Source organism: Apodemus sylvaticus, chromosome 8 (assembly GCF_947179515.1).
Source record: "Apodemus sylvaticus chromosome 8, mApoSyl1.1, whole genome shotgun sequence".
NCBI classification, from domain to species: domain Eukaryota; kingdom Metazoa; phylum Chordata; class Mammalia; order Rodentia; family Muridae; genus Apodemus; species Apodemus sylvaticus.
This window is the reverse complement of record NC_067479.1, coordinates 90545820-90553946: the sequence shown is the minus strand read 5'-3', so window position 1 is coordinate 90553946 and position 8127 is coordinate 90545820.

Genomic DNA, 8127 nt, shown 5'->3' with positions numbered 1-8127 from the left:
TGCTGGTAATCACTGGGTTACAGTGACCCATGTGTAGGTTCATTTCCTCTGAGTAGAGACACTAATATGGATTATTGGTTTCTCCACTTTTGTAAATATAATAGTTCTCTAAGTCTGCCAAGATTACCAGCAACTATATATATAAATACAATCTAAGGAAATAAAGACATATACACAAGAGGGTATAGGAATAGAAAAGAATCCAGTATTCAGTATTCAGGACTGAAGGTGGGTCCAGAGCCTAACCCTGGGCTGGAGAGATGTCTCAGAGGTTAAAAGCACTGGCTGCTCTTCCAGAGGTCCTGAGTTCAGGTCCTGACAACCCACATGCTGGCTCAGAACCATCTGTAATGAGATCTTGTGCCCTCTTCTGGCCTGTAGGCAAACATGCAGGCAGAACACTGTATACATTATATATATACACACACATATATGTATGTATATATGCATATAAAAGAGCCCAACCCTGATGTTAGATTACAGCTCCAAGCTTCAGCTCCACCTAGTTTCAGTGTTGTGATTTTGGATATGTAACTTCCCATGTGTGCCCCAGTTTCTTCTACAATGAGAAGATAATTGTGTACTTAAATAAAAATTAAATGCAAAAAAAATGTACCAAAAAAACCCTTGGTACGGTAGTTGACACACGGGAAAAAATTGGTAGTATTTGTTACTGTTCCTGATGATGTTTAGAAGGTTTTTCAGAGGTTCGTTTATTTGTTTGTTTGAGGCAGAGATGTTTTCTGAAAACATAAGAAACAAGCAACAAAACCTAAGCTCAAACAGGGATAGTGTGTGTGTATATGTGCTTGTGTGTGCATGAACACGCATGTGTGTGATTGATTGTGACTGTGCATGTGTTCCCCTGTGTGAGTGCCTGTACACTATGCTTCTGTATGCACATGTGTGTGCATGTGTGAGTGCCTATGCTTGTGTGTGCACACGTGTGATGAGTGTATTGTGTATGAAGGGATGAGAAGAAGTAAGTTAATGTGATTCCCATATTTCTCTCTTAGGAGGCCAGGTGGGTGATGGCATTATTAATAGGGGAATTTAGATAAAGGAGGGATTATTACCTGAAACGTATATTCTAGATATGTGCTTGCATGTGTGCCACGCATGCATGTGGATGTCAGATCAGAGAACAGCTCCTGGGATACAGCTCTTTCCATTCATTCTTGGTTCCCAGGATGCAACTTGGGTCATCAGGCGTGGCAGCCGGCACCTTTACTCCTGGACCCATCTCACCTGTCCACTCCCTGAATTTTGAATGGCATATAGATCTCCATTCAGAAAAGATTCTGTTTGAGGGTCTGGAGACATGATGTAGAGGTTAGGAGCACTGGGCGCTTTTACAGAGAAGTAGTGGTTGTTGTAGTGGCTAACAGCCATCTATAGGAACTCCAGGTCCAGAGAATCCAATGCCCTCTTCTGGCCTCCACTGTCACTGACTGCATGTGGAAGCTCAAACAACAACAACAACAACAACAACAACAACAAAAAACAGATTACATTGAGAATATGGAAGAAAAGAGCAGAAATAATCTTAGGAATATTTTACATTGTGTCCAGGGGACTCACTCTGTCCAGGACTTGCAAGGTCTTCTTTTCTAGAGTCAGGACTCCTGTTTTTGACTAATATCTTTAAGAAGCAGAAACATCTTAAGAAAAAACAACTGATTAAAATATGTTCACTGGGGGGGCCTGGAGAGGTGGCTTAGCCGTTAAGAGCACTGTCTGCTTTTCCAGAGGTCCTGAGTTCAATTCCCAGGAACCACATGGTGGCTCACAACTGTCTGTAATTGGATCCGATGCCCTCTTCTGGTATGTCAGCAACAGGATGCTCATATACATTAAATAAATAAATAAATCTTTAAAAAAATGTTCATCGGTCTATTCATAATGGTAGCTATGCATGTTTTCCAATTAATTTTTGAAGCAATTAAAAACTTAAGGAACAGTTTCAAAAAAGTTCCTCCCTCAACCACATGAGAGAAGTTGCTACCATGATACTTCATCACACCTGAGTAGTTCAGTGTTTTTCCTGCGAAGACTTTCCTTATCACAACACAAACATCGAAGGCAGGAAATCAACCCTGATACACCAAAGCTGTGTGATTACCAAATTGCATGCAGGTTCTATCAACCACCACTCACAAATCATAGATCCGGTCAGAGTGAGGCACTGCCTTCAATTGTGTATTGAAATCCTATTTGATCAGCAAGAGCCTCACAGTTCCTTGCTCTTTAGCACGTAGGAGACATTACAGTTACTTTCTAGAGTACTCTTTTGTTAAGTTCAGCTGATGTTTTCTCATGATTAGGTTTAGGTTGGACACTTGGCAGGATCAACACAGAAGCAATAACATGTTCTTTTCATATTTCCTTTCAGGTAGCATATAATTCTGATTTGTCCTATTAGTGGGGACATTAAACTCTGAGGGTTTAAGGTGGTGTCTGCCAAAATCCCAGCATGGAGCGGGGAGGAAGGCATGAAGATCCACCCCTAGCTGAGCAGCTATGAACAGCCGCTCACAGCTGCTGGGAGAGGGAAAGCCAGTTTTCTTTAAGGATGTGGCCTCTGGCAGGGTGACCACACTTAAGTAGAGGGTCACACATCCAAGAGTATATCAGCAGTACAGATTGGACTTAATGGGCTTTAAAAAAAAAAGGAGCTAGACGTGAAGTTGGTAGGGAAGGGGAGGGGCTAGATCTTGGAGGAGTTGGAAGACTGGAAGAATATGATTAAAATAGACTGTATTAAGTTCTCAAAGAGTTAAGAAAGAAAACCAATGGTGCCCTCTAGACTTCTTCACTGTAAAGTTACTAGTTATCTTTTTAATAATAGAGCATTTTGTGGGGGAGATGCTTTATTTTTTGTACTAGAGATTGATCCCAGGGCTCTATACTAGTAAACAAGTGCTCCACCCCGGAGCTACTTTTTGAGGTAGTCTCACTATGTAACCCTTAGCCTAGTCATTCTCTGTAGTAGCAAGATTAGCCACACCACCTTGTGCTCCCAATGGGTTAGGTGCTTCCAGCCATTTTCTCAAGAACTCATTGGATTCGAGAATGAAAGACACACCCACACATTAGCTTATTTTTGGAATGCCTTGGGTAGCTCAAATCCTTTGTTCAGCTATCATAGATTTCCCTCCGATACTACTGACTCAACACCCTCTAAATCTATGATCTATCTTCGTTGCCCTGTTCTTTCTGGGTGGCCCCCTGGTCTTTGCTGCCCAAGACACTTCTGGGCAGTTCTTTTGGGGGCTACATTCCTTCTCATCTACATTTGAGATGATTTTTCTTCTGCAGCTCTAAATCTAATCTGTCTCCTACAGGAACCTGGAGATCTCTCCTCCTTTCTCCCTTGTCCTAGCCTGAATAAATTTAATGGTCCCACACTATCTCCCTTTGCCTAGCCATCAGCTGCTGACATCTTTATTGGTGGATCAAAAACCAGTTGGGGGATAAGGACCTTCAGTGTTTGGACATGCAGATTCCCAATTAAATCAAAGCATTAGAACGAATCCCCAATACTTCTGCCTCAGCCTCTTGGTTGCTAGGAATAGAGGAGTGAACTCTCTCATCATGCCTGGTGAGGGAGATGCTTTAAATCTTTAAATATTCTATTTCCTGCCAAACTTTTAAAAAATTAATTTCATATGTGTGAGTGTTTTGCCTGTTTGTGAGTAATGTGTACCACAGGTGTGCCTAGTACCTTTGAAGGTCAGAAGAAGATGTTGGATCTCTTGGAACTGGAGTTAAGGGTGGTTGTAAGATGCCATGTAGGTACTGGGACCTGACCCCAAGACCTCTGCGAGCACCACGTGCTCTTAAACACAGAGCCATCTTTCCAACCTGTGTGGGTGGGTGTTTGTACAAGAGTAGAAGTGACCAAGGGACCCGAGACATCAGATCCTCCAAGGCATCAGATCCTCCTGGAGCTGGAGTTGTAAGCAGTTATGAGCCAACCAACGTGGGTGCTGGAAATCGAACTAGGGTCCTCCTTTGCAAGAGCAGTCTGAGCTCTTAAGTGTTGAGCCAACTCTCCATCCCATTCCATATAACTTTTTAGAAAGGCATTTTGTACAACCTTGCAAAACAAAATGTCTCAGGTGCCAGTCATTTCTCACAATGAATCCTGGTGCTTTCTAATGGGTAATGGTATTTGGAAGTCAAGCTCTGGGCTGTATGCCTGTTCATAGATAACAGATCGTTCTGGGTTTCTAGGTACTTTCAACAGAAGAGCCAGGAACCATACTACGCATGAGATATATACATGGGGATACCTACATTTATTTCTATACCCTTATTGGGACCTATATGTTTACGTGGATTCTCTAATTTGTATCCAGCACCATAAGGTTCGTTCTAACTTCTCTCCATTTCCACCATTGCTACTGTCTTTTCTGACAGTAAGAATCCTGGCATCCAGAAGCTGGAAAGAACTCAGGTGTCCTTCAATGGAGGAATGGATACAAAAAATGTGGTATATTTACACAATGGAGTACTATTCAGCCATTAGAAACAATGAATTCATGAAATTCTTAGACAAATGGATGGAGCTGGAGAACATCATACTAAGTGAGGTAATCCAGTCTCAAAAGATCAATCATGGTATGTACTCACTGATAAGTGGATATTAGTCTAGAAACTTTGAATACCCAAGACATAATCCACAAATTAAATGATGTCCAAAAAGAATGGAGGAGTGGCTCCTGGTTCTGGAAAGACTCAGTGCAAGAGTATAGGGGAATTCCAGAACAGGGAAGTGGGAAGGGGTAGATGGAGGAATAGGGGGAGGGAAGAGGGCTTATGGGACTTGCGGGAGGTGGGGACCCAGAAAAGGGGAAATCATTTGAAATGTAAATAAAAAATATATCAATAAAAAAAAAGAATCCCGGCATCCATTATCCCTGATGCATTTAATCAAAATGTGCATTTATTCATCTTTTCTATACATATAACTCCTTGGCTGTGAGATGCCTTCCTCCCTCACTTGAGTTTTGCTTCCCTGTCCTGCGTAGCCCTGCTGAATGGACGCTTTCATTCAGAGGAACACCAGCAGGCTGTGTTAGCACTAGGTGCTCAGGCAGTACAAGCCGGTTCTCGTGTGGACTCACTGTGTCTGTGGGAACGCTCTTATCTCATGCTGAGGCACAGGGCTCAGACAGCCAGTGCTGGGCTACTTTCTTTGGTGGATATTCTCATTCTGCCTTGGGTTTTGATATTCTGTATCAGGTGCCTGTTCCCACAAAAGCCCTTCTCTTCTTGTATGGACTTGAATGTGGCTTTCTCATGCACATTCCTCCTCTTGTGCCACCTCGGCACTAATATGCTGCCCCAGGCCATCTCTCCACCCAAATGCAGTCTTCACTGTTCTTAAAAAGGGTATGTGGGAATACCCTCCTTGTCATAATTGGACTCAAATATCCTGCTATGTGTCACAAAGACTCCTACTTTACCTGGGTCTATGCATTGGCTCTGGACTGGATTGTGCAGGAAGGGGGAGGAAGTACTATGTACCCATCTTCAGATCAAACCATCACCCTCTATTTTTAAGCCGGCCATTTTGTCTTTTTGGCTAAGTCATTGAAATAAAAATTTCCTTTAAATAAGTAGATCTCATAGACTATCAAGTTTATTTAAAACAATATCGATTTGTCCAATTTGATTTATTTCACTCATTTATTTCAAGTTACAACTTCTACTGAAGTGGGTTTGTTTTGAAGTCAGGGAATATGCTGCTGCCATGGTCGCAGAGTGTCAGCATTTTCCACGATGAGGACTCCTTCCCCCCCTACCTGTTTCTCAGCCTGCCCTCCCTGATCTTTTCCAGTTACCTTGACCTGTGTGCTATTCCTGAGTCAGGCCGAGCCACTCCAGCCTCAGAGCTTTGGCTTCTGTGCTCACAGTCTCGTGCTGGAATGTTCTTTTCCCAGATGCCCCCTGGCTCACTCTTGTGGTTTCAAGTTTCTGGCCTGATGTCACCTTCTGAATAAAGGGTACTTTAACAATCCTATTTAAAATTGCCAGTGCCTCCCATTCCATTTTCCTGCTCAATTTTCATTGCACTTCCCTCCTTCCTTCCTTCCTTCCTTCCTTCCTTCCTTCCTTCCTTCCTTCCTTCCTTCCTTCCTTCTTTCTTTCTTCTTTCTTTCTTTCTTTCTTTCTTTCTTTCTTTCTTTCTTTCTTCCAGACAGGGTTTCTCTGTATAGTTCTGGCTGTCCCAGAACTCACTCTGTAGACCAGGCTAGCCTCGAACTCAGAAATCCCTCTGCCTCTGCCTCCCAAGTGCTGGGATTAAAGGCGTGCGCCACCACACCCAGCTTCATTGCAGTTTCTAACGTAATAGATTCTAAGTATCTTTTTTTTTTCTAACAGTCTTTCTTGTCCTTGTACCTTATAACCATCTAAATAGTTCCACAAGGTCAGAGATTGTTAATGGTTTGCTCATTACGGAACAAACATTTGTTGAATGAAGACAGTCATTCCCTGAGGAAGTTTGAATTCCCAAACTAAACACCACCACCTAGTGCTCAGGCAAGGATGTGTTCATTAACTCTGAGACTGACTTGCACTCTCTGCATGATAAAAGTAGTAGCTTAGTCAATTCTCAGTTGCCCTGTTTTGTTTTTAAGCCTCGCTTAGTTTTTTTTTTGTAAAAAATTAAGACGTGCACAGCTGTGAAACACTCACAGGATATGCTGACTTCTCTGCCGTATCCTCTTCCCCTTTCACCTAGTCTTTCAGAGCTCTGATGCTGGTAAACGCATCATAAAAAGCATCATAAAAAGCATCACAAAGGCCATGAATCCTCTTTTTAAAAACTTTTTAATGGTTTTCTGTGAATTTCACATCACGCACCCCGATCTTATTCTTCTTCCCCCCCCCCCCCCCCCCGTCCCTCCTCCCTCCAGCCCTTCACTCTTGCAACCTTCCCACCCCTCACCAGCAGAGGGGAAAATCTCATTGTGGAAGCTGTAGTGTGTCACAGTATGTAGTGTGTCACAGTGTACCCTTTTGTCCATTTTTCTTTGCTTGTAAATGTTCATTGCAGTGAGTCATTCCTCTGTTTCGGAAGTCTCTGGCTTCTGTTACACTATCGATACAGGAACCTCACTGAGACTCTTCTCAGACCTCCTGTTGTTACTTGTGTCATGGAGACCCTTTAGTTTTGAGTCTGTGGGATGATCCCCTTCAGGTACTCCAGCAGTTCACTGGTGAGGTAGACGCTGGAGTGGGTCAGTTCAAAGTCCTCTCCTGCACCCACACCACCTAGGTAAGCTCTCCCGCCCTGCTGTGGCTGGCCCATCCGGAAGGGACAAGAGCCAGGTCTCCTGCTCTCATGCTGTCAGGACTGGCTTACCTGAAACCTGTGCAACCAGGGCCCACTCTACCCTGCTGCCCAGGAAAGGTGCAGGGTCTGATCCCCTGAGTGTTGCAGCTGGTGAGTTCTCCCACTCTTGGCCACACATCTTTTTTAACTCTGAGGGCATTCCAAACCTCTCCCATAAACAAACAAACAAAACATCAGAGAGTCATTACAGTGATAGTTTTGCTTGTTGGTACACCCTTCCTCTAGAATATCAAAATACAAATGCTCTGGAGTGAATGTCCTCACCAAAACACCTGTTGAATCCCCTTGTAAAGTATTAAGAAAGGCAAGGACTGAGGAATCAGCTCAGGGGTTAAAAAAGTTCCTGCTCTGTAAGCAAGAGTACCTGACCTTGGATACCCAGCACCACACAAAAGATAGGCTTGGTATTTTACATTTGAAACCATATTGATGGGGTGGGGAAGAAACAGACAGATTCTAGATTTGCTGGCCAGCTAGACTAGCTTTGGATTCAGTGAGAGACTTAATCCCACAAAGTAAGGTGGAGAACAGGAGACAGATACTAATTGGACCTTTGGCTTCTATATGGGCATTCATGAGCATGGGCAGCCATCCCACCCCCATGCACACACGTGCACATAACATACACACATAGATGGAGACGAGGAGGAGGAGGAGGAGGAGGAGGAGGAGGAGGAGGAGGAGGAGGAGGAGGAGGAGGACAAGCGAAAGGAGAGGAGAGAAAGAAAATTATTTAACTATGGTATTTGATGATGAGATTC